This window comes from Notolabrus celidotus, chromosome 22, assembly GCF_009762535.1.
Source record: "Notolabrus celidotus isolate fNotCel1 chromosome 22, fNotCel1.pri, whole genome shotgun sequence".
Lineage (NCBI taxonomy): Eukaryota > Metazoa > Chordata > Actinopteri > Labriformes > Labridae > Notolabrus > Notolabrus celidotus.
The window spans coordinates 15,773,666-15,798,080 of record NC_048293.1 but is presented as its reverse complement, the minus strand read 5'-3'; the positions used below and the strand labels follow the sequence as shown (position 1 = coordinate 15,798,080).

At 43.3% G+C, this 24,415-nt stretch overlaps 1 long non-coding RNA gene across 1 annotated transcript; it reads right to left on the bottom strand.

Moving 5' to 3' along the window:
- Positions 1 to 1,432: 1,432 nt before the first annotated feature.
- LOC117806609 lies at positions 1,433 to 23,824 on the bottom strand. The gene is made up of 3 exons (XR_004629705.1): positions 23,739 to 23,824; positions 5,519 to 5,643; positions 1,433 to 1,817 (listed from the first exon to the last, which is right to left on the bottom strand). It is a non-coding gene; the product is annotated as an uncharacterized LOC117806609 (long non-coding RNA).
- Between the last annotated feature and the right edge of the window lie 591 nt (positions 23,825 to 24,415).

Sequence of the window (24,415 nt, the reverse complement as noted above, 5' to 3'; positions counted from 1 at the left end):
ACCCACTGGTTTCCCTGTGGAAACTGGGGTATAATTGTGAGCATATGTGCAACACACGCAGACACACACACACACACACATGCAGACACACATACACACATGCAGACGCACATACACACATGCAGACACACATGCATGCATGCACACACACACACACACTTACACACATATACACACACACACACAAACACACACAGACACACACACTTGAAAGCAAGCACACTCAAGTGGAGAATCCTCAGAGTGATGTCACCTTCAAACCAAAGAGCAAAAAGCTGCCAAAACCACGCAAAACTCAATGACTGGCTCAGATTAAAAAGGCTCACAAACACACTTAAATAAACACACTTGCAAACACACATGAATGCAGTTACCTCAGCACACACACACTGCCTTCATATCTAGGAAGCAGACCCATTCGGTTCTGATTTCTTCATCATCCAACAGAGCACCGTGCTGCAGGAAAGAGACGCCTGCTTATCATGCAGGACTCAGCGGCCACAACATGAAGGTGGCTTTGAAGACTTAAGCTCCACCGGATACACACAGGCTTCTACACCTGGAAGGTATAGGAGATGCTGGCTCACAGATATACCTCTGACTCCAACTGAAGGATAAATCTTTTTCTTCCTCCCTTGTGGCCAAACATGGCATGTAAATATTCATACACATACATCAGTGCAGTTATGATCAGTGCAAACATTTACAGACAGCATAATCCATCTAAACCTTTCAGGGAACTCGGACATGATCAAAAGTAGCAGAAGTAGGTCTCCTCCACCTCCGCCTGCACTACACACCACTTGGGATTGCTGCCATTATGATGTGCTTAGTCAGGGCACTCTAGTCACTGGATAAAAGACACGGCCACCAGACAGCTAACCAGCTAATCTCCAGAATATTCTGTTAATCTGACAGGCCGTGTTGAATAATGAATATGTACATTATCACAGAGGGGGGTATCGCTGGGGACGCGGGGGATCGCTCGCCACGTGGAAGGGAAGGTGGACATGGCATATGTCTTATCAGCGTGATTTCTAATGAGTTAATTCACAGGTGAGTATGGGTAATTATGACAAAGGTGGAGACGTATCTTGATCAAGAACATACTGTACTTTTGAATTTACAAGCGATAACGCTTCGAGTGCAGGGCTCGTAACATTAAATGTTAAAAAAAAGGCGACCTCTAATCGATGTGTGTGCTTGTGTAGGTGCATATGTTCAGGCCATTAATGTAGCTCTGAACCTGCCAACTGTCTAATCACCAATCTAGAACAATATGACCCATGAATGATAAATGAAAGCATGCATGCCGCCATGACAAAAGACCTCGTCTTGTCAGCTGTAGCAGCAGTAAACGACTCTCTGGCCTCTGATTTACATCAGCTCCTCCGAGAGCAGAGAATGAAATTACAGGCATTTGATTGTTTAATTATTGATCATTGGGTTTTTTTCCAAGCTCAGAAAACAATGAGAAATTTCACAGCCCAAGTTTTGACTGACATGCTTTTGTAAAGAACAAACTGAACACAAGACAACAAGGTGTCTACATCCAAAATCTATTTTCCTACATGTCTTTTTTATCCCATTGCCCCATACCCCCGTTTATTGGCTCCCATCTCATTCAATTTCCTACTGGGAGTTGGGCCCTGCCTTACCTTTCAACCACGACACGCTACCTGTCACCGTACAGAACACACATACACACACACGCCTACACATACATCCCTGAACGTGGTGCAAGAGGCATGTGACATCTGTTCTCTCTCTGGTGGGCTCCTCATGTCCTCGACCTCATCCACATCGTTTCTGAGCACCTGGGAGGAAAAACGAGGAGGTTGAAGGGAGGTGGGGGTATGACAAGGGGACACAGTAAAGAAAAAAGGGAATAAAAGGGAATAGGGCTTGTGTGTGTGTGCGTGTGTTTGTCAGAAGGAAAGCAGTCAACCACATCATCAGTCAAGACTGCCACCATCCTTCCTCCCACCATCACTAACTTTTCCCTCCCTGACCTTGACCTGAGTTTGGTGCTTCTTGACAGCACAGGTCCTTGTTGACACCAGCTGTGCCTACACACTGTGCCAGATGCACACAATGTAAGCTTCAGCGAGGTGGGAGTGACACTATGTGCTATACTGTACATGTAGTGAAGAATGGTGATGCAGCTCAGTGACTTCAGTGCTAAAGATAGCCTGATATTAGGGCGGGTGGGGGATGGAGATGGAGGGGGGTCGCTTTTGGAGACTTTTAGTGGTTTTAAAAGTAGGGGCATGAATAGCCAAGCTTAAACACATCAAAGGAGGGAAAGTAAATGCACCCACCCAAATAGCTACTATGGTGGTGCCCTCTAGCAACAACTGCCTGAGTCATACTATTTAGCTGAAAGCACCAACCATTATGGTTCACCACCCAGGCCAGAGAAGAATTGCCTACAGCTGCAGTTCCAGTAATGGCTGCTAGGTGCTGGCTTCAGAACATTCTGTACAAAAAGATTAAAGAAAAGAAAAAAGATCTACAACTTGTACAACATGTACAAAACCACAATGACAAAAAACATGTGTGATAAAAGTTTTCTTATTTACTCTTAAATTCTTATTAACAGTATCTTGATTTCTTTTGCTCAGAGATCCTGCTACAGAGCCACAATCAGGCTCACCCTTTACTCTGCCTTGATAACAGAGTTAAATCTGTGTCTCCTTTAAATGTTGTTAAAGGGATAGTTTCTTTTTTGTTTTTTAATTGTTTTTTGATGTGGGGTTGTATGAAGTACTTGTGAATACTAAGTGTATTACCCCCAAGGGATGCCAGTCAACTCAGCCCTTTTGTTGAGAAACCAGCCAGTGGACCAGTATGAAAGCTACACTATCAACTGTATAGCCCGACCCAGACACTGATGTTTGTGCAGGTGGAGGAACTTGTGAGTTTTGGTGTTTGGGTTGAACTTCTTTAAAGGTGACATATCACGCTTTTTTCATCAATATATATTGGTCTAAGAGGTCCCCAAAACATGTCTTTAAAGTTTATGCTCAAAAAAACACTTTGAAATCAGATTTTGGTCTGCCTGAAAATCCCTCTTCTTCAGTCCTCCTCAGAACACTCTGTTTTCCCTCTGACCACGCCCCCTCAGGAAGTGGATGTGCCCTCGGCTCTCCAGCATGTTGATCTAATGTTTACATGTTGGCTGAATATACACGGCTGCTCAGAGATCACATTACTTCATCTGATCCAGAATCTGATCCTGACGGAGAGGCGCCTGTAGCAGGACCTTCCTGAAGGATTGGTCATAGATTTAGTGTTTCTTGTTGTTTTATTTATCAGTATGTCGACGTGTGTCTTGGTACACAGCTACGGACATATAGCTATGTGGCTATGCTAACTAGCGCTAGCACTTATCCATGATAAATAAAAATCATCTACAAGATCTTCAAACCTGCAGACGTGGGGAGTAAAACCGACCTCTACCAGAAAGGCAGCAGGACCTTTCTGAAGGATTAGTCACATATTTAGTGTTTCTTGTGTGTCTTGGTACACAGCTACAGCTATGAAGATGTAGCTATGTGGCTATGCTAATTAGCGCTAGCACTTATCCATGACAAATAAAAATCATCCACTAGATCTTCAAATCTGCAGACGTGTGGAGTAAAATCGACCTCTGCCAGAAAGGCAGCGGGACCTTTTCTGAAGGATTGGTCACAGATTTAGTGTTTCTTGTTGTTTTATTTGTCAGTATGTAGACGTGTGTCTTGGTACACAGCTACAGCTACGCTATGTAGCTATGCTAACTAGCGCTAGCACTTATCAATGATAAATAAAAATCATCCACTAGATCTTCAAATCTGCAGACGTGGGGAGTAAAACCGACCTTTGTGTTTATTAAGACAGCCTACAACTAGCATGCCTCCCTCCTAAGCTCCTTGTTAGCACACATTTGTGCAGGTAATGAAAAACGGAGGAGGGATTCAGTATTATTTTATACAGTCTATGGGCTGAACAAGCTCCGAGCTCTGACTCCGTGACAGACCGGATATTGTTGTTACGTAACAAAAACACGGAAGTCTGAAACGGCTCGTTTCACACACATTTACAGAAAGGTGTAGAAATCAGAACAGGGGCAGAATGGATTTTTTTCATTCTCGGGGGGTTTGTAGACATGCCAGGGAAACATATTTCAGGTAGAGAACCATTAAAAAGTCCATTTTGCATGATATGTCACCTTTAAATCATCGAGCTTTCATGGTAACATTGACACCGTCTGTAGCCATTGATAGCCTAGCTTCTGTGCTGGTTCTCTGGCCAGTTAATGCTGTAAAGCTGTAAAGCTTTTTGAATTGCATTTGATTTGTATGAAAGTTGCAAAATAAATACTTCTTTGATGAGATTGATTGAAGCTGACCAGGATCTCCTGTGAGGAATACGTCTTTTTTGGACAAATACCTCAAACAATCACACCTCAAGAAGCCCAAACTATTCCTTTAATGCATGGCCTAGGTATTCAGTGATCATCTGACATGCCAAAAGTTCACATTATAAGTGTACATTCATGGTGTGTGTTCTGGATTTGTTTCATGTGCAAAATGTCACAATAAAGATGAAAATGCAGTTCATTGAGCTGCTCTAAAAATCACTACTTTTGCATATTGAAGATTCAAAAGTCTTTCCAAAAATAACAAAACAATGAGCTGAAAGATTCTAAAACACTGCAAAGTGAACTACAGGCTACGGGATAACTTTCTGTGAGTCGTGTCTGTAAGAAACACATTATTCAAGCTTGTTTGTAACAAAATGTACTAATGCACATAAACATACACATCATGCAATTCATAAGTTCTTTGCATTTCATTACTGTACAAACTGGTTAGTTTTAATCTTATCTAATGTATTCTCATCTACTTCACGTGTAGATGCCATGTTTCCATGGTGTGAGAAGTGGAGCTGCCTGAAGCAGAGCCTGTGTCTGCTTAGCACATTGACTCAGCAGGGTCACGGGTTCATTGGCTCAGGTTCAGCTCCCTAACAGCCTTTTCAAATCATTAAGTAATGAAGTGGGTGCCATTCAAATATAAATGCATCCACAAGCCAGGACCCTTTCATGTTTCAAACCATAAATACTCTTGGATTTTCCTCCGAGCCAATATACCTATCAAAGCCTTTTTCAACATCTGTTATCCTGCTAGAAAAAGTGCAGGACACCAGGCCAACTGCTGTAGCTGAGCAGCAAAGTGTTCCATAATACATGGGATACAAGGCAGTTATGCTTAGTTTTTCTTAATTTGTTAATTGATTATTGTCTAATCTGTCAAAGATCCTGGCTCAAAGCCCTTGTGACTGCTGTGGTTGAGTTTGAAGTTGCTAAAGACACACACACACACACACACACACACACACACACACACACACACACACACACACACACACACACACACACACACATGCAAACCGACGCAGAGTGAGATAAGCAAACCCACAGATGTAAGTCTTTTGATACCTGCTCATTATTGTGGATGTAGTCACCACTGACCTTGGCACAGCAAGCCGCTTCCCTCTCCATCCACCTCCCTTTGCCTCTCTCTTGCTGGAGTGGCCCCTGGCCCGCAGCTTATTGGGGGGCCTGGAGCCAGCTTCCCATCTCAGACAGGCCCTAATCTGGGAGGCAAATGATAAGGCTGAGGTTTACAGGAGGGGCTTTGCACATTCACCAAAATTTGCATTTAAAGGCCCTCAAGTAATCTTTAGGCTTATTTAAATCTCAGCAAGACACAAGCAGGAGAGATGTAGGGGGAGAAATTCTGCACATCCACCTCCAGTGCTCCTTCTTTCCCATGGCACACCAAATCCCCGCCATAAATGAGCCAGAACGTTGATCGCTTTGGCATTCTCACAGCAGCCCGTCTCTTTACTATCAATGGAGTTTAATGGACTTAGATTTATTTATTTTTTATCCGATAAATACAAACTGCCATGTGGGACAAAAGCTCCAACCATCACTGTAAAGCGGTTTGTGAAAAAGGCCATTTTTGCAAGAACAAATACAAAACTATTGACATACAGTTGGCTGAGCTGGAATAGATTTTTTGCGCTTACTTGTTTGTTTGTGAGGTTGTGCAACATGAGTGGGTTTGAATATGTAATTTTTCATGCATGCTTTGCCCATGTGATTATAATAAGTATGAAAGAAACATATGCATGTGCTTTAAGCTTTTTGCTGCTGTATGACCACCTAAGCAAGACATTATGTTTATGCAGGTCCTTTATTTTTCCTCTTATTTTAAAGCCTCTGTGAAACTTGATCACTGTGTTATTTTTCTTTCTATATTTCCTTAAACTAGCAGAATTATTCATTACATGAAAAGACAAAAATGAAAAAAAAAACAATAAGAAAAACACCAAGCAGTAGCTGGTGCACTGCTAGGATGTCCCAGTTTTTGTTTATGTGTGTGCATATTTACCAGCAGCAACAGCTATAGTAGGAACTGTATTGCTGTCAGCATATTCACTAGTTTACCGGCATCCCATCCTGCAGTGTACACCATAACAGCACAATGCTTCTGCTCAGCCAATTCGCGTCAGCATCAGGAAGGTTATTTTCAGTGTTGGATTGTATGGTGGATCCTACACATCCAGAAGGGATTTGAAAGATTAATCCTCACCTTTCCAACTGAATGTATGTAATTTGGTTTGACAAACACCAGCCCTACAGGGACGTTTTCTTCATTAATACTTGACAATGTGCCCTGCGTCTCAGGCCTGAGGAGATGTAGTGGTGTGACGGACGAGAGCATTAAAGTGACCCAGATTCAATCTTTCTTTCTTTACTTGCAAGCTTTTAACACTTAGCATAGCACCTGTGATACAAAATTCAGTTGAGAAGGCAACAAAGACGGGGTGTTAACAGCCATTATAACCGGCCACACAGACGAGACACGATCTGATGAGCCTCTCAGGCAGCCGCACAAGCTAAAATATTCAGGAGGGCTGACAAGTGTTTAGGAATGGATTTTTCGAAGACTCTGAAATATGACAATCTTCTGCACAATATTAGCAACAGAATGTAATGGTTGTTTACTTCACGTAGGTATAACTAGGTTGTTCAATATACCATCAGATCCTTTGCAGAGGAGGTGATACCAAAAGGTAACAGTTGTTAGTGGTACATTTTAAGTATATTTAATTCTCAATTGTATGATGTTTTCTTGTCCAGACTTAACATATATCACAAAGGGAACAAGTTAACTCTTGCCATGCTAGTTTGCTAACTTAAGGCGGGTGCACACTACAGGATAATCGATTGTTGTCCCGATCTCCCCCTTACGATCAAAGCCAGCAAAGGCCCGATTGTCTGATGTTTGCAAACAACATCGTGTCTGATTTTCCTGTGGTGTGGGGTGTGTTAAGAGTGATTTGTCCGGTCGGAGCCGCTCGGAAGGCCTCAGAAGGAGAGATCATAAATAATGAACATGTTTAATATTTGCGACTGCAAATCCTGTAGTGTGTGGGATGATCCGAGAGGAGCCGAGCACGCACAGTGTGTAATGTCACGTGTACAGGAGCAAAAGCCAATCAAGACGCGAGCTGACTCAGCTGACTGACGGAAGAGGAAGCATCTAGAGCACAGCCCTGCTCTCCAAGCCATCTGTAATACTTGTGACAATTTTTACTCACCTCCAACTCGCGCTGTAATGCATACAGCCCACATTCCCCCCCGTCTCCATGACTTTTTCCATAATCGTTTTCTTTTTTATGTGTGTTTTCAGAAAGTAAGAGGCCGTAAACAATCATCATTGCCTCTTCTTGTTCGTCCGCCATGTTTGTTTACACCGAAGTCACGTTTTACTACGCAAGATTTGGAATACTGAGCATGAAGAACCTGATACTCGGTTAGTGTGTGGTGTGCTCAGAGAGAGAGATCTTGTGCGATCTGTCTTTTGTTATCATCAAGTGTGTGGCCTCTAAATGTGTGATGGTTTGAAGAATCCTGTAATGTGTGACAGGCATTACCTCTACAGGGAGACAACTGCAACCGCTTTATGCTAATGTAAGCTAACTGGCTGTTGGCCCAAGTGATACTATTAAAGATGTGTAGAAGTTTGTAGTATTTAGCAGGACAGACTTGGTAGGGTTGGAGTATAATATCCATAAGTATGTTTAAATTATCATATAATCCACTGAATATGAAAATTGTTTTGTTTTTGTTAACTTAGAATGAGCCTTTATATCAACTTAGGAGCAGGTCCCCTTCCACAGAGACCGCCATGTTTCTACAGTAGCACAGAATGGACAAGCTGGTAACACGCATTTTTGTACTCAGTGAGTGGCTGCGTGAAATACACCAGTAGTAGAAGAAGAAGATTGTAGTGGTTGTAAGTAAAATGATTTTTGGATAGATGGTTTTGATGGTGAAAACTTGACAAATGGAGGATCATACTTTTCATGCATCGCAGAAGCTTCCTGTCCTCAAAGGCCAACGTCGACCCATTGAGAGGGGTGAGCAGGGGAGCGTTTCAATCAAGTATCTAACAGCTGGACATTCCTAAATACTTTCATTTCCACACACTGTACCTTTAATTGGTAGATACAAAACATTTTTTTGTAACACTGGGTAAGAGAGCAAGTTAGCATGTCAACAACAATGTTGAAACAATGGCTTAAATATCGGTAAAAGTTTGTCAGCTAGTGAAAATTTAGTTTGTTGTGCTGTTTTTTTGTACTTGAGACGAGACAAAACTAACTACAAAGGAAAAGAAAATGCCAAAAGTCACAGTATATTCTTCAAAATATCAATAACACAACAGTAAAGCATTCAGGGAGGCTACATCTGATATCATATTTAATATTCTGCCTGATTTTCTCTTTTGCATAACCCCATTCACAGCCTGAAGACAGGTCAAATCAAGCTCATGCATATAAAAGCTGTTGCCCTGGGCAAAGATTTAACCAGCCTGAATGAGTCCCCAGGCTGGGTGTAGTGAACAAAAACCCCCTTTGCTGCTGTTCTGGCTCTGAGAAATATGAGAAGATGCAAGAAAAAAAAGAGATCTGGACAGAGCCCTCCCACTACCCCACCCTCTCCATCTCCATCTCTGAAGCTAACCGTTACAGCTTGGCTTCCCCAGTCAGACTATGGAGATCCTGCTCGCTCTTCCATGCCACAGCCACTTCCTGCTGGCTCTAAACAATGCAGACTCCATTTGGGCCGCCGTAATGGCTGACTGCTTGACATAACCCTTGTCAGTGAGAGCTGAGATAGGTGACACTTGACAGATGTGTAATTGCTGGAAGAGCTCACTGACAGGTGGATGAGCTTAAAGACACCTGATATGCTTCTGAGGCTGTTGACGCAGGGAGGGATTACACCTTTAAGCAGCGCCGGATTCCCTGGATGTTGTTGCTTTTTTTCTCCCCTGTGTGCTTTAGATAGAAAAAAAATGCTTGGGTAATATATTCAAGTGAAATTGGTTTGATTTGTTTGAGCCAAGATATGAGTCAAGCGTGACAGTGAGAAAGGTTAAGTCGCCTGCAATAACCCTCATTTCAACCATTCAGATGTATATTCGCTGTGAGGTAATGTATGGCTCTGACATCATCTGAGGCGGCTTGTAAAGCCTGTGTTTGAGGCGTGATAGCTTTCCCTCTCAGGTCAGCCCAGGTGAGGTGGGTACCAGAAGCCCGAGATAACACTCCAACCCTATAAAAGACAGGAAGTGAGATAAACATTCACTCCTTGATTAGCAGTCGGGGTGTGGGCTGCCATGTGGGAGGCGGTGCAGTCATAGGGGTGGAACAGTAAGATGTGGATGAGGGCGTATGTGTGTGTGTGTTTGGGTGTGTGTGTGTGTGGGGCGGGTTGTGTTTTATGTGTGGGGCTGTAATGCAAATCAATGATCTCCTCTAGTGCAGAGCAGAACAGCACAATGCCTGCACACCTGTCCATCATTCAACATCTCCTGTTCCACCTCTTGAAGCTGGGTGCGAAGAAAAAAAAAATCGCTTTAGCTCACAGTCGAAGGGTTGAAAGAAGGGGAAGGGGGGTGCCGAGGAGTCGTGCTTAGAAGCCCAGACATTCACTTTTCTTTTTCCTTTTTCCGAGAAGACCACGTTATTAGAACTGCAGTTACTAAATTGGGAGGAGGGAGACCGATGCTTTTGGATGTGACCTCAATTGCACCAGCTACACTATCTCTACCAAAGTCTCATTTCACTGAGAAAGAGAAGAAGAGAAATTGACAATATCTTTTGTACCATCATGCATAGACAGAGTATAGAGATTTAGCGATGATATACGGGAGGTTGGTGGCTGTAGCTGCACCCAAGAAGCTCAGCTCAGTTCACTTGGGGTATTTTCACTTATAATTGGGCTAGCTTTCATCTTGCCTGCCAAAAGGCGTAGCAGCGAAGAAGAGCACCAAGAGGGAGCTATCACTTCCCCTATTTCCTGGCCCCAGACAAAGGCACCCAGGCAGGCAGCCTGCTGAAGATGATGTATTTCTGATCAAAGAGCCTGGAGTTGTCAGCAGCCCGGGCCTAGCGCAGCAACTTGATTGCTCCTGGATAGATTTGTCCCTTTGATCAGAGCAGACTCTGACTGCAGGCGCTGTTTATGCAAAGAAAAGACGGCAGAGCGAAATCTACCCGGTGTTATGTGGAAACAGGCGTCAGGACTGGGGGAAGGACTTTAGCTTGGGGATATGTTGGTTCACACAATAATACAAGATGATATCTGTTATAATTACAGCTAATGAGATAACATTGCAAAAAAAAAAAAGGCTTTCTGCAACTTGTTGCTGTGATGATTTTGTGCTGACAGCAAAGATTCTCACTTGTATGTTACTGTTGATCTGATAAACTAGTATGTCTAATTACAACCACAAACATGAGATATAAGAGGGAGATAATGCAATGGGCTTTAACATGTGGTACTTTTACAAAATGATCAGTTAGTTACACTATGCAAACATCTTACACATAATGCAAATAACCGCCGGCTATGAATTTATGTGGACTTAGAAGGGCCCATAATTTTTTCATAATACACTGATGTAAATTCTCATGGCTAGTGTGAAGATTGGTGCTATAAATGTGCTACAAAGAAATATTAATGCCATCAGTCTGAAAGAATGTACCTACAAATCCCACTGTGACCTCGGCCATGTTTTGTCTGAGGAGAACAGTCTTGTGCTGGGTTACATGAGTTCAAACATGAGAATGTCAAACACACTTGACTCTAAAGGAGTCCAGGAAGGTTATGATGGGGGGAGACAACGGGGGGAGACCCAGCTAGTGTATGCCACATCAAAACTGGTGTTTCAACACTCAAGACGTCTAAAGGGGTCGTCCCATTTCCCAGCATAATGTTCATGCAGGATTTTTTTAATGCCACTGACATGCATACTATTTGAGGAGCTTCAATAGAATAAATTTAAAAGCTAAATTTAGTGTGCAAAGACAGAAAGCAGGATTGTTTACATCCCTTTAAAACTGTCCTGACAATATCTACATAAATACATATTTAATTACGGCTGTCAAAATATTTCCTGAAAGACAGAGAAGAATAAAAGCAATAGTCAACACAACATTTGTCTTGTTTTTCTCTCCCTAACTCCTGCATATTGGATAAGTTCAGGTCAGAGCTTTCAGGGACATCAGCCTTTGCTGTTTTTCTGTCTCTCCTGTCATGTTAAACATTAAAAAGGTACAGCTCAAAACGCCCCCCGCCGAGACACGTCAAAGTCAAGGTTAATTTATGGATGCAAAATACCTCTTCTGGAGTTTTTAAATATCTTTATTCCTTTTGTCTTTATTTTTGTTTTGCTGCTGACAGGTGCTACTTAAAGGGGGTTTCAGGCACGCGTGTATACATAGTTGAAGTCGACTGAAAGAGCGCTGAGTGGTTATGTAAGCTGTGATTAGCATATCTGACGGCTGCATTTGGGTCAAACAGTGATGGGTAATTCAGGTCATTTCTGACAGCTGATGAAAACAGAAATCATCATGGCGGGCGGTGGGCGTAATTATGTATTTATGAGTGCAAGAGGACCTTGGGGGTAGTGAGCAGAAGAGACGAGCACACACAGAGAAGTGCCGGAGTGCTGCTTGCTACTGTAATGACAGCTCATTTCCCTGTGTGGATGTTTTCCTCAGCTCGGCGCCAAGCTTTTGTTAATCCCACCAGTTTACTGTACCTGCCAGCCTGGGCCTTTTTATGGACAATACAGGAGGGTTAAGTGTTGTATTATTAAGGGATGAATGCTCTGCTGAGACCTCGGCCAAGGAGAAGAAAAGCATGTTGGTCGTACCCAAAGGGCCCTCCATGGCAGCTTGTTTGTGTTGTGAGAAACACTACTGGGGTTTAGCCTCTCTTAAAGATGCATTTGATGTTGAATTACTATATATGGGGTTTATGAATACATACATACATCATCCTCAGGCACTATATGGATCTGCTGTTTTATGCTGTATCTTATTGTTGTGCATGCGTGGCAAAACATACATTTATATTTAATATTTTTCTGTAAAAGTAGCATTCATGGTCATAAAGTCAGGATTTATTTCCAAGCACTTTTAAGATCCATGCAGCACTAAAGAACCAAATATAAAGGAGGAATGAATAAAGGCAAATGCAAATAACCCTGGAGTTAAATCAAAGCCATCTTCAAATCAAACCCCCAGCAACGCTCCCTCTCTCTCTCTCTCCTTTCTCCGTCAATCCTCCGTGACATTTGTGATATGGGCAACACTTTCAATCTATGGCTGCCTACTCCATTGGCCGTGTAAAGTTTAATGAGCACCTTTTGTGGAGTGATATGAATAATGTATACATTACAGAGCTTTAAAGCGCCCATGGTGCATCTGTCTCGAGGATGGACGGGAAGGACCAGTGAAAATTAAAAAGCCTGAGGGTAAAGAAGAAGAGAAGGGCGAAGAGAAAAAGGGAAAAGTTGAAGGCTGAGGCATTAATTTGAATGTGCCACTTCTAATGCAAAACAGAAGTCATCAGCACAACCCCCCTTCTCTCTATATACAACCTACCTCTGGTCTGTTGCTTATCTGTGTCAACCAACTCTTCACATCAGGAACTTGAACACGCATGAAGCGAAGGAGAGGGAGTTTTTTTTTCTTTTTTTGGCAAAATTCTGGAGATTGTTGATGGGAGAAAAAAAAACACAAGTCAGTATAAAGCAGACAATCCTGTTCCTGCGCTACTGCTGATAGCATTGATCTGTGATGTATAAGGGAAGATGGAGATGCACTGTAGTCTGAATGACAAGCTCACCATTGTAAAGGAAAAAGACTCCAGCAGTGCGTTTTAAACGCAAAACCTAAGAAGAGTGGAGGGGAGCGAGCACTTCAAGGTTTACTATAAGAGAGGCAGGAGAAGAGTTATTTGCCATAAATTCACAACCTTTCTTCAGTGAGTTTCCTCCTTTCCTCCTAGAAAAAGAATGTATTCAAGGCAATGATAAAAGCAGGTTAATTGTTACATGCACTTGATGCTAATATTTTCCTCAGAACATGCTCTTATTAAAAGAGAAGTACCCCAGCCTTTCACCTCTAAGAGCATTACAGCCATAGCTCTTCCTCTGCTCATCCAAACCGCTCTGTCACAAAGCCCTCAGCCCAGACAAAATTAGAAATCTCCTCCACCCACCCTCCATTCCACCCCCCAGTTCCAAAAGATTGGTGGGCCTCTATCGTCTTAGAGATCTGCTCCCTGTTGAATAAGCAATGGAGCGTTCCCACTTCACCCGTCCACACCGGGATGGCCTGAGCGACCCCTTCTTCCCCTCTTTCACTAACCCCAGTTTCCATCTCCACAGATTGCCCCCCTCTCCATCCTCCTCCTGTCCCTATCCCATCCTCCTCCCGCCCCCTCCCTCGGCCCTCGCTCTTAGCCGACATGGACACACAAAAGAGGGCTCCGGCTTAGTGGCCTTGTGATGGATGCATTTTCATAGGCCAATCTCTGTTATCTTGGAGAAACAGGTCTCAGCCTCCATTCTCTCAGGGCTTTACAGTTCTCTCTCTGCCACTCACCCCGCCCACCTCCTCTCTCCCTCCCTCCATCTCCATCCATCCCTCCGTCCTCCTTCTCCTCCAACATTTTCCGAAGGTCACTCATTAATACTCCTGAGCATTGATGCTGACCCCCCGACCTTAAAGCTTGAAAGCCCCGGCTCACCCATATTGAGCACCCATGGCCCATGCATTCTCACCCAGGGCCTGAGTGAAGCAGCCGAGGGCCTGGACCCCCCCTTCAACCCAACCACCCAAGGTCAAGGACTGGGTGACATCGGGGCCCCAAAACAAAAGGAGGCCCTTCCTCTCTTGCATCCCCATGGACGCCCCCTGGGTTGTCCCTCTTTGGATTGATTGGCTATGCAGCAACATCTCCAAGTCAATCAATTTCATTCATCTGATGCAGATGCGCCAAACTTGCACATTTATCAACGGGTTTCAATTTCGTCCCCAAAACAGAAAAGCTAACATTTAATTGGTTGATCAATGTCAATTTAGATGCAAACAAATCTTCGTATTTTTTAATCAAATGTTGCACGTCATTATCTTTAAATTTACACCACTTACTCACTGTCTTATGAATTTGCCTCATTTCTCTTGCAGTGTTATCTCTTCATTTATTCCTAAATGATTGAAGGTAAGGAAGGTGTAAATCATATGCAAAGCTTGTGACAGACCTCTATAGCAGGTTATTCACAGAGTAGATACATTGCAGCAATGCCTTACAGTGGGAGGTGAGAGTAAGAGCGAAACTTCTTCGCTTCAATTTCACAACGAACCAACCTTGATTCACTCCAAAATAGGAATTGTGGTGTTAAAAAATCCCCCCCTTTACAATAAGCTCCTTCATTTTCTGCTCACTCTGCACTTCACAGCCTCCCTCATTTCCCAGCCGTGGAGTTTCACTAGGCCTTGATGTATCATATATCTTTCTGTTTTTCCTGCGTGGCTCTTTTTGGGCCTAAGGTCAGGGGGTGAAATAAAGCAGACCCCATTTTGAAGCTGACAGGGTCTCCAAAGCCTGAACCCGAGGGCAGTCACCCCCCCCTCCCTCTCCTCCCCCTGTAGCCCCGGCCTGACAGGGGCCGCGTCCGACAAAGGTGCAGTTTGTTACAAGCTTCTGAGAAAAAAAAAAAAGAGAAACACAACAGGGAGGGTTATTTGGTGTTCCTTTGACCCCTTAAGCCCTCTGAGATGAAAAGGTTTTCAATTTTTACCAGACGAGGAAGACCACTTCAGCGCAGAACACCAGTACGGGCTTCAAAGCTCAGCAGAAATTTTAATCAGAGACAAATTACTGTATATTGTGTGGTGTAGTGTGCTGCGATGCTGCAGTCACAGGGGGCAAAAGGGCAGAAATAGCCAGACGAGAAATGGCGTTGGTATCCTTGTAGGCGCTGACTGAAGCTTGTATTGGTCTCTGTCTTTTAAGATCCTGAAAATTCCCTGCCAGATTATGTCAGAGTGGTTAGCTGTGAGAGGTACTGCATGGAAGTAAAAGCCTGATGGGCTTGCATGTATCTGCCATCTTAAATCATGCAAGCTGAAGGCAAATATCAATAGCCCAATGCTGCTTAAAACAGCATTCTGTCTAATAAAAACATATCTATCATTTACAACCAGAGCGTAGGAGAGAAAGCCTACGAGTGCACCGCGCCTTATGCCATTTACTAAACATTTTATCAAATTTTACAAAGCCTGCTTAATATTTAAAGCCTCGGTCATGCAGCCTAATGGTGCAGGGCAGGAATAAGCTATTCAGGGGTCAATTGTTTTATTAAGATTAATGAGGGGGAGCAAGAGGGTACGTCATATCTGCACTGCTTTCCTTCTTTCTCTGAGCACCAGTCAGGCATATTAAAAGGAGTGAGTAAGGTTTGCCACTTAGCTTATCTGCGTAAGTGGCTTATGGATGTATTTGTCCGGGACATTGAAGGTATATTTTTTCATCAATTCACTTTTCATCAAGTGATGAACTTACTTCCCCCACTGAATATATCAAGAAAGGCTGATACATCACATAAAGTGTGTTAGATTAGCCAAAGAAAGGGACATATTAGGCCGTTTCTGCTCGCCTTGTTCACCTTAGATCCATGTAAGTGCAGATACGTTCCTTTGTACTGCCCATGAACTGCATGTTTCACCTTTCAACAGTTGTTTTTATCTTGTTTAGGCTGAAAAAAAGGAGCAAGAAGGCTTTTTTTCATTAATCACTGAGCAATTTGTTTCTTTTAGTTCTTATTGAAAATGCTCCTTCAGGCTTGATCGCACAAGACATTGTTTCTTTTTAATGCAAGTTTCTATTTCTCTGTAACCAATCTCATTAAAAATTCTAAAGTCTAATCAGCTACTCACAACAAAACCTAGCTTATTTGCTCGTCTGCAAATAAAGAACCGGACACGCTTTGCTGAACACCAACGGCCGTCTTTAATGAACGCAGCCGCTCAAACTCCCATGACTCCCCTAGACCGGTGCATCTTTTGTCCAAGACATGTCCAATCTGATGCATCAGGAAATAGAGCAGATGGAGGTGCAGAGTGGGCGGTGACAAGTTAAAAGCTGGTAGGCGTTCATCTCTGCAGACATTTACACTCCGTCAGCCATACGCCTCAAACCAGGCCGATGACAGCTTGTAATCACTGTGACACTCTGGAGTTGGCGTTATGCTGTTTGGACAGCGACCTAAACTGTATGGAAAGAGGGGACACTTTGCTTACATCAAGCTTAACATCTGTCCCTACTGGCCAGGACAACATCTGTTTGAGTTAATGTAAGGCCAGAACTTATTGTAGCATAAGTTTTAACAGACCAGATTTAATCCCCTGTGACGAATACTCTCTTTAAATTTTACGTGACTCAAATCCCTGCTTCAGCTCAGGAAAAGAGAAGCGTTAAAAGAGGAATGTTTTTTAATGTGCGGTGTCTCTTTTTGCTCACTGATGTAACGTGAAGTGACACTGGAAATGTTTTCAGTTGAAGCAGAATGACAGAACTTGTTGTGAGAGCCGTTTTTTATACCGGGGCTGCAGTAAAACGCAGAGTTGGAAAAGCTGGTGTGGGAGTATTTATACGAGGCTGTCAAGTGTCTATTGCATAAAAGTGTAATTAATTTATTCTCAAGCCAAAAATATCGGGAAAAAGGAAGTGTGATTCATGCTGCTGGGATACTGGCAGGATCACAGGTTGGAAAACAAAGATGTCACATGACAGCAGGTCCAGAGGGGTCGCTTCATTTCCACTGCACTGCCCTTCTTTTCTTAAGGCCGAGCATTATGTGAACAGTGTTTCAGGCGGCCATCTTCAACCTCCCATCTTCACAACATGCGAGCCTTTCATGTGTCTGTCTCTCCCTCTCCGTCCTCTCCAGCACGCCTGCATGCACTCTGACACGTTGACAAGCTGGGAGCGAGTCAATGTTGTGGTTGACCCTCGAGGCCAGGCCAGAGAGGTTTGGTTCTCAGAGTGAGAGGTAGACAACAAAGAGCAGTGAACTAAAATGCCCCCAGCAGACCTCTGGTCTTGGTCAACATCTGCAGGCAGGTGGAGCTGGAAGAAAGAGGACGCTGAAACTCGACCCTTTGCTGTCCAGACCACAATGATTGTGCTAAACATGGCAACTAGTTTAGATCTATTTACCTCACATTGACTAGTGTTATAGATAAAGGTCAATATCTTTCACTTATCCATGAATCAATATCATGAATGCACAGGAGTTAGGAGTTAGAGATATTACACCAAGACTGGCCACATGTAGCTCACCTGTTCTATTTTAGCTGTTCATTTCTTGCTTTTTGCAGTCTAATGGCCCAGCATACAGAGGCTATAGTCCTTGTTGCAGAGGTCGCAGGTTCGATTCCAGCCTCGACCATTTACTGCATGTCCTCCCCCTCTCTCTGCTCCCCACATTTCCAGTCTCTCTCTCCTCAGCTGTCCTATCCATAAAGGAAAAAATGCCCCAAAAATATAACTAGTATGACTATGTAGAATCTTTTGGTGTGAGTCTGGTTTGAAGTTTCAGAGGTGTTCTGGTTTCCATTTGTAGTATGTTTGTATGTATGGAGAGCAAAAACAGGCAGAACACAATCTGTCAGAACAACATCTTGGCCCTGATGCTAATAATTTGATCTCTATAAACATACGTAAATGGGGGAGAAGAAATATTGCCAACACAAAATCCAAAATATTGGGGCACCGCTGGCCTAGTGGTTTGAGCAAACGCCCCACATACAGAGGCTACAGTCCTTGAAGTAGCAGTTGCTAGTCCGACTCCCAACCTCGACCATTTGCTGCATGTCTTCCCCCACTCTCTGCTCCCCACATTTCCTATCTCTCTTCAGCTGACCTGTCAATAAAGGCAAAAATGCCCGAAAATATAACTTAAAGAAATACTACAAAATATTACAGAAACATCCCAAATAAATACTTACTTTTTGTAACTGTTCCATCATGGTATTACAGAAGTTTCAATATTCATAAAGATTCTGTTTCAATATTTATATTAATGGTAGCCATATGGGAGGATTACTTTAGATGTACTTTAGTGAAAGGGGAGATCCACCTGTGACACATCATTACAGTCTAAGCTTCAACATAGCTTGTGACATTCAAACCACTGAGACATGTCTCTATTTCTAAGGCTATCAGTTTGTCTCTTTCTTTATGATGAAACTCATAAAATAATAGTTTTATAGACACAAAATACATCCACATGCTGTCCTTTATATGATCAGATTTTTATTCATAGACTGAACATATCATACTTAGTCCTGTCTGCTGTTCACTACAGATGTTTGGCCTTGGAAACATCAGTAAGTAAAACAATAAACTGAACCACGGCTCGGGAAAAATGTAAATGATCAATATTTCTAATTGCAGAGAGGAAACGATTGCCATGATTATGTTGACTCTCTAATGAGTCCACCTGTTGGCATCATGCTGAAAACAATTTTCCACTTGAAGAAACATAGCGTATGTAAACTCATATAAAATGTAAAATCCATGCTCTGGCAGCTGCAGCCTATAATTATGCAGCAGTCAGGGATAACTTGAATACCAAACTGACAAAAACAGAGAGATACAGGATGATATTTTTGTGCACAGAGAGGAAAGTTACACAGAACATCAGTAACACCTCGAGCATCCATTTTTATGACTATGAATTTATTACAATTTCAAGCTCCAACTGAGAAGTCCAAAGTGAAGGAACTGATGTTGCATTTATGAGACACGTCTGAAAGACTGGTGGGAATATCAACATCTGTGAAGTTTGATAGTTGGTTTATAAAGTCAGTGGAGCATCAAAACATACAGCATTATACACATACTGTAACTCCACTGCACACTTCAAAGGCTTGTCCTGAAAGTCCGGAGGACAGTTATTGATCGGATCCCTCAATGAATTGGGAATTGATAACTGGACACACTTCAGAATGCACTTTTATGTCTTCTTACTTTGAAGCTCTCCGCTCCCATCTTTCTGGGGGGATATCATTCCACGCAAGAGCCTCTTAAATGTTTGAAACCCACCCTCCTACTGCTTGGTTTCACCAGCATTTCCAAGCCTTGTCTCTCTGCTTTCTCACATGGGGAATCATTGCTAAGGATGTAAATGTAAATTAGTGTTATGCACGACAGAGGCTACCCTCTTTCATTCGGGATGAGGCTGAACAGGTTTCAGGGCAAGATCGGGTCAGGTGTAGTGAAAGGAGAACCCCGGCCTCTGCGTCTCCTCCTTTTTTATTGTCTTTGCGATCCCTGCCAAACCATCATTCTCAATATCCCACTGGGGCCTCTCTAACCCTCAACATCTGTCCCACTTTAGTACTCTGACGCTGAAGAGCCGGCGAGTATGACGGGCACACCGCGGCTCTGTTTTTCAGGGTTGGGAAACTACTTCCAGACATCTCAAAAAGTGCTGTCATGTGCAATTGTGCGCATTTACTTGTTCAATTTATTTGTCTGCAATTTGTGGCAACTAATCACAGGTGTGTTTGGCACATAGGTAAAACACACATGAAACTACGGGCATGGTTGTTTAGAAGTGAGACATTTTTGATTACAGGCTGTTTTCCAGCCTTCCATGACATCTTGGGAAAAAAAAGTTACCTTCACATTCTGTTTTTTTTTTTCTTTTTATCCTTTTCACACACTAGAAGTTGATTTAGAAGCCATAGTTTTTACACCACCAACGGAGACATTCAGGGAAACTCCCTTGGTGCACATGCAACACTGTGGTGCCATGTAAGACATCATAAAGTCATGTAAGTCAAAAACAGGATGCTATATATTTTGTGAAGGATGTTTGGGGCAGCAACAACATTATAATTGCATGCCAGTTTTCCCCTATGGGAGAAAATGCCTTTCCCCATATGTGGCAGTGATAAAGTATAGGTTTCTCCTGTCTGCCAAGAAAGGTATATCTGCCCTCTAACTAGACAAGAGGGAGCAGAGTACGGAGAGAGAGAGACAGGCTGGTAGAGAGAGACAGGGAAAGAGGAAGTAAAAAAGGAGAAGAAGAAGAGGAAGAAGAGGAAGGAGAAGGGGAATGTGTGCAGTTGGAAGGTCTGGTGTGATGGGGGACAGCAGGGAGCTCCATTTACATTGTAGCTGCAGAATAAAAAGCAGCTTTGCTTTGTCAGTTTTCTGACTAGCATCATGAACCGGGAGATGCCCATGGCTGCTCGTTCTACCCCGACGCAGCTCAATACCTGCCATCCTCACCCTTCGAAAACACACACACACACACACACACACAAACACACAAGCGTGCAGGGTCCCTCTGGTGTGTTTTTTGTTTCTGTTTGTGAGCATTTGTTCCGAATCAGGCACCTGGCATCTTTTGGGAGAGCGCGCTTCACCGATGAGGCCCCCCTGGACTGTCATATGTCTGGATGCAGACCAATACCCATCACAGAGAACTGATCAAAAGCACACAAAAAAAAGAGGAGAGTACAACCCTTGAACTTCAATGTGCAATATGCATCCCTGTTGCTTATTATATTCACACACACATACACACATGTAGGAGATCACAGCGTGCAACCATATGAATATCTCTCCTCTCATCAAGTATTCCAGAAAGCAATTTTTCCTCTTGTTTTCATGTAGAATTGAAATTCACTGCAGGTTAAATTAGACCCTCTCTCTCTCTCTCTCTCAGCCTGCTGTAATACCTCATAGTAGGTATAATCAAAGTAATTACAACAACACACAGGTGTTCCAACGCTGCATGCCACTGAACACCGGCACGTCAATGACAGCAAACGGATAAACAAAAAAAAAAAAAAGGATAAAAAGAGGAACAAATTCAAATCAGGTGTCATTACGGCGACTCTATCCACAGTCACAAACAAATGGCATTTTTAGTCACCTACTGGTTAACACAAACATTTTATGCACCGCCTGTATACGTCGCTTTGCTTCCACTTTTCAATTATGATAATCTAATCTGTTAGAGTGAATTATAGAGGGAAGACATCAGTTTTTGAGCGCTACAACAGAGGGAGGGCAAAGTCAGTGGAGGAAAAGTATCAGCACTACCAATCAGCTCTCACACAAGACTTTGGCATTCATAATTAAGATGTTTGTTTTTATGAAAAAGGGTTACAAACACTGTAAAATCTTTGCTTTTAGATATTTTATTTGCTTCAGATCAGAGCGAAGACGTGAAGAGGCATATACAATCACATTAAAAGATCCCCATCTGCATCTTCAAATCTCATCTGAGCACCAAAGAAAAGGAGGAGGGAAAAAAAGGAAAAGAGGCAGTAAGGAGAAGGGGGGGATGGAGGGGGGTCAGAGAGAAGAGAGAGAGAAGAGAGAGAAGGTGCAATTACCAAGAGCGTAGTCTGAGGGATCAACTTCACTTCAAAGAGGGCCGGGCCCCGCGTCCCGTGCTCCACACAGCCCCGAGTAGCAGTGTTGTGCGAGTAGGTAAACATGAGCAGATCACAAGACTGTTAATAGCAGCCAGATCTGAAGAGGTCTCCACCTTGTGCCTTCCTGCCTGCCTCTTAGATTCTCCCGACAAGCCCTTGCCTGGAAGGAACAGACTCACCCTGCACACTCAGCTGCTTATTCAGTCAGTGTGTGTGAGTAGCTTTTTTTTATCTGTAACTGAAGAGCATAAGCACACAACTCTTTGAAACAGCATTCAAAACCAACAGCTGCCATGCAAATGCTCAAAATGCATGCATGCACTTTAAGATATTTCCCCATTAAAAGTGTTATTTTACAAACTGCACTCATTTCTTATGCAAGGATGCTACATCTATCTATGTGTTGTTGTGCGGTAAATTCTTCCGGTGCTCACTTTTAGACTTATTCCCGAGAATAATCTTGTTCCAGTTTGCAGCTGGCTCAGTGAGTGGATTTTCATTCATCTTTTTTTTTTACAACAAAAAAATGATACTCTGCGCCCCTCCCTTCCTGACTCCCTCCCCGCCGAAACTGGCTGTACCAATCCAGGGCGACGTCTACTGTATGTGCAGTGCATTGAACGCCCACTAATCTGTCATCACTGGATAAATACGATAAGGAGAGAAGCCATTCCACAGAAGTTGACGGCTAAACAGGATTAAACGGCTGGATTTATGCAACCCAAAAAAAAAAAGAGGAAAGAAAATCATTGTCTTTAAAGGTTGGGGACTTTTGACCTCCTTTAGTGCAACATTCTAAAACCTTTTTCTTGCAAAACTGTGAGTGCAAGGTTGCATATTCCATATGCAATCACATGACCAGGCTTTAATCCCACATGTCAGGATGCATTCCCCCCTGTCGAAGTGTCATTGAACAAGACACCGGGTCCCTACCAACTCAGGGTGAGGTAGGGGGGGTTATGCTGGATCTGACCCCGCACTCTGACCTCCCCCAGAGGAGAGAAGCAAAAAAGAGACTTTCTCCCTGGGGGGATCAATAAAGAATTACATTAACATACATGATGTATATCAAAGTAAATCCAGGGACCAGCGTGTCTTCTGCATTGCTAATTCTGAGTCTGAGTGTCTGAGGCAGCACAACCTATGTTTTCTAAAGAGGAATCAGCTGGAAAGGCTGACATCTGTTGGCTCACATCAGTAACTGCAGCTGAGAGGGTCTTGGTGGACAAGAAGAGGAGGTTGAAGAGGTGTTATTGCACAGAGGTTTGAAACAGTTGCCCTAGAAGAAGGGAACAGAAAACACTTAAAGAGACACAAGGGGGCAAAACTCCAGAGTGCGGAGATGAAAAAAAAAGATGCCTTCAGGCTAACCTCACAGCTGAAGCGGAATCACCCTGAGTGCTTTTAGTGTGCCTTTCTGCTCGGATGTCGTTTGTTAAGAGAGTAAAAAACCTCCTTCATGCCTGTGTGAAACTTAATTCCCCCGTCTGTCCTTGAGCAGTAAACTCTCACCCTCTCCGCTGGGCAGCCGGGAGTGACCCCTCTACTAAAAAACACACACACTCCTCCTCCTCTCCGTCTCCCACCACGCCAGATGTTACTTCTCGTGTGTGATTTATCGCGCAGTTTAGATAAGGGTAAACAAATAGTCATCACAGTCATAACTGCAAACACACCGCTTTTCCATCGGGGGCTTATCGCAGGTCACACAGCACACAAAGTTAGCCGGCAGGAGGGAGGGTGGCGAAGAAAATGACAAAATTGCATTTTTCTCAGAGCATAAACACACCAGAAGTCCTCCTGCCCACACACACAAACACACATACACACATATAACCCTGAGCCCTGACCTGTAGGAATGTGTGCTCTCTGTGGAGGACGATTAGCCGGCCAGCCTCTTAGCTCCTCCAACACAGAAACCTCATTGTGATAAAGCCCAGTCAATGTTTGCTGACACACGTTATCTCCCCGTCCCCTCACTCGCTCTCTCTCTCCCCGGGCCTCCAGTCGGATCGAGCTGCCACAGCTCTTTACAACGATTTAGGGAGCCATTTGTTTTTCAAGGAGCTGTTTACACAATGGCCGCCTACAACACAGGGGACAGAGGGAGAGGGACAGGAGAGGGAGCCGTTTGAAATATAAATCACGCCAGACTTTCCAGCTTTTATCGGCAACAGCTCAGCTTTTTTTGTTTTTCAGCTCTCCTTGCCTTCTTTATCTCACGAAATGAGGTTTTGTCAGCAGGTATATGGTAACTACACTAGAAAAGAGCAAAGAAAAAAATCACTCATCTTGTGTGTGTGCTACACGTGCGTGTGCATCTAGAGAAGGGGAGGTGATAAAAGAGAATATTCCTCAAGGAGGATCAATAGTTGTTATTCAGACCTGCATGGGTCCCTCCATAGGAAGCTCTGACACTGTCCTAAGAGTCTGCCGGCAGTATTGATTTTAATTTATTTTTAACTTAGTGATGGATATGGGACGTGTCATGAGAGAGAGGCATTGGTCAAATAATTACCAACATCTA